Raw genomic sequence first — 3,765 nt, forward strand, 5'->3', positions numbered from 1 at the left:
ATCTACTCTCTAACTTAACTAATATTTAGGAAATAGTAATTTGTAACTTTTACAATACAATTTAGGTCTACACTATTGTAAGATACAATTGATTATAAGTAGAAAGTAATAATGATACAAGAATAAGGACTTACTTAAAGCACCAGGAATGGATAATAGTATCAGGCAGTTCAGTATCAGCTCCTGTGACAACTAGCGACAACTACGAGTATACAGGGTATTTGTGTGGTATATAGCACCTTATGAAAATAATTATGAGATTACAGGAATTATTGAATATCATTAAAATATCTTTAATACGTAATCAAAAATTCACTGAAATTTGTAATTTCTTGACGCAAAATGTTTTTGTAAAATATTTTCATTGCCATTGTTTAAAAAATGAATTATGCTCAACATTTGTTGCATGTGCATGCTGGGCTTAACTTTCTAATGGCTGTGTAAGTTTTTTCACTCTCATTACTCTTCTAAAATTTGTTTCTTCTTTCCCTTGTCATGTTACTCTCACACATACTTAATACAAAAATAGCCCCCTGTTCCCTTGTTTTAAATTGAAGTCTTTGCTAGTGGTGTGGCAACCATGCACTCAAATTTCAATAGGTTATTTCCTTCAAAATAAAGCTAAGAGAAGGAATATATATTCATGTTTAAGAATAAAGGATTAGAAAGTGGGGGTTCTAAATTCAGTATTACTGATTTGTAGGTGCAGTAGTAGTATGAGCTACAAGCCTACAACATGGTAGGATTTTGCTGCAGAGTAGGTTTTAATTCTTGTTAACTATTTTCAAAATAGCATGCATCAACTTGCATTAATAAACTTGGGTCAAACCTTGTATACAATGTATAATGTGCAGGGCTAAAACAATGTTAAACAAAATTTTACCAATAAAACAATATTTTATACTCAAAAAGACTAACTAATAACAATAACAAAAGACTCCCTATGACTTATTAGGTTTCTGACTATCGTCATACCACTGCTTAATACTGACATGCTTAATGATATTGCTTAATGCTGGCAGCAGTGATACAACATATAACATCAGTTTATTTAGTTTTTGTTCAGAATTCATGTCATAAATCAAAGCTAAAAGAAAGATTACACCTATCAATATTCCTTCAACTATAAATATAATAATAAACACATAAAAGTACAATTGAAACTTACTACTCCAAGGTTTTTCTAGAAAACAAAGTCTTATTCCCAGAGAAATAATCAGTAATACAGCTACAAAATAACATGTAGTGACAGCTATTATTATACTGTTTATACTTGATTTTGAGTAGCGGTATTCACCAAAAGAAGCTACCAATACAACACCAGAATATATTGTTCCTTTAATAAATTTTAAAATATAGACAGTTAGCCATAGTAATAAAATAACATACCATATTTCCAATATTCCAAAACCATGCAAATAATCATAAAGACTGATACTACGAGATACTTTAATATGTTTTCATAATTATTACACACCACAACTCCAAGGTGCATAATTGTTTTACAATTACATCCCACATTACTAAAAAGTGAAAGAATATCAGCTTCTCCACTAAGTGTTCCATTTGATTCACCATTGGGAGCAGTATGAGCTACATATTCGTTAGTATTATTTGACTCACCATACATGTCAATTAAGGGCAAATACTACAATAAAACTTACAGTTTAATTGTCTCTCTTCACCTATAAATAAATTAAGGGAAAATCTCATGTTCCATGACAAGACAGACAACAAAAAGTACCTATAGTAACTCACTCATACAGAGCAGGATAAGGCCAATAAACATGCAGATAGTTAAATGCAAGCTCTAGCTGTTGAATTAGTTGTAAAGCAACTTGTCAACTGTTAAGGCTGATTCACACTGAAAACTTAACATAATCAAGTAAGGCATTATAACACAGGAAGAAAAGCTATATAAACCAAAGGCCTCCATTTGTTACTTTATGTTAATTACTACGAAGACTACTAGTATTTAAAACACACACTTACAAAGTATTTACTAGTCCAATAACACACATAATGATTTAATGATTTTCCCTTTACAGTACACCACTCAAAAGAATGCATAATTTACCAGCATTAGAAACTGGAGGAGAATCAGGTTCTTCCGCTCCACTTGAATCATCAGTAGCAATAGTATCGTTCGCAACTATACAAAGTTTATGATACATAAGATTATTTAATTTTGAACTATAATTGCTTGTAGGAACATTACCTTCGTTTGCTACTCTTGTTTCAGTATTTCCTGCTGGAATTGGACGTGAAGTTTTTTTTTGAGAACGGAGGCAATCATACTTAGGCAATTTAAGTCCATCTACATGTATATACATAAAAGATTAGTGCAGGGTAGATCTAGGGAGATAGCCTCACAGGGGCATAGCTGGGAAGGAAATGATGAGGAGGCCTAGAGATGAATGGTACGCGAAGCGCACCGAAAATTTGGCCACACCCCTTTTTAACGTTTGTATAGTGCACTAAAATAGCATTTTGCGTATTTTAAAAGCATCAAAATCTTACATTTTCAACAATGATTAATATAAAATGAGTGTTTTGCTTCTGTCTACTTCTTATTTCTCGTACATTTACTGCTGTGCAATGTATTGTAAATGATTACAAGGTGGTTAATCTTTATTACTAGGTGGTAAGTAATAAAACAAACAATGAATATCATTATCTACAACAATTGATGGGGGGCCCAGGCCCCTGTAGGCCTCCCCTCAGATACGCCCCTGTAGCCTCAGCCTCCCAGGCAAAAGGGCAGGCCCCTTTTTTGGTGAATCATTAAATTAGTTTTACAGTATAAACTGTGGGATTTAACTATGCATAAACAGCTGTAAGGCTACTTAAGCAGCTGTATAATCTTCCCATGACACCCAGTAAACCTCTATCCCTGACATAGTGTAATTTATTCTGTATGAGTTGGTTCATGATTTTAGGTTTTTAAAAATTCTTTAAATAATCAAACAATTTTGGCATTATAAAATGATCACTTAAACCATTTAAACTGGTCATTTGGCCTACATTTTAAAGATACAACAATAAATGCATTTTAACTAAATCGCTCAAATACATGAAATTAAAATAAATCCAGCCCCACCTCATTATATGGTACTTAAAACATGGTGCTGACTGTTCACACATGACAAATGGAGGTATACTTACAATCCTTTGCTATCTTTTTAGCTGCTTCTTGTACAACTATAGCACCATTCTCGTGTAAAATACAAAGAATATCATCCAGCGTGCTTGGTTTCACACCAACTGTTGCTTGTAGGCTGGCTACAAGCTGACCAGCTCTGAATTGCAAGGACTGGCCACTGTAAGTATCGAGATAAGAGTCCTTCTCTTCTTCTGATATAATACCCGGTTTCTGTGCAGCAAATTTCTCTAGTATTGGCTGAAAGTAAGTTGGGGATTTTTTTAAAGCGCTTGAGAGAGCGTGGTTGTTAACTCTAATGGCATTCCGTGCTGCTTTCTTAACGCCCTCCATTTGCATTCATGAATCGCTTGAGCCTAAAATGATGCCAGCATAGATGGGTGGAGTTGAGGTTAACAGTATTATTTTAGTTACTCTATTATCTATGATACCAATAATAATAGAGTAAATAAGAGTAATTAAGAACCTGTTAATTTTTAGGTATTATTTACTCTTGATGATACGTATAAATTTCATATACTTATCCTGTATTAATCGAATTCATGGTGATCTATGTTTGCACAGTTTGCTGAAGAAAAATTTAAAAAATTTGGCTAGTGCTTTTT

This window comes from Amphimedon queenslandica, unplaced genomic scaffold, assembly GCF_000090795.2.
Source record: "Amphimedon queenslandica unplaced genomic scaffold, v1.1 AMPQUscaffold_12761, whole genome shotgun sequence".
In the NCBI taxonomy this organism is placed as follows: domain Eukaryota; kingdom Metazoa; phylum Porifera; class Demospongiae; order Haplosclerida; family Niphatidae; genus Amphimedon; species Amphimedon queenslandica.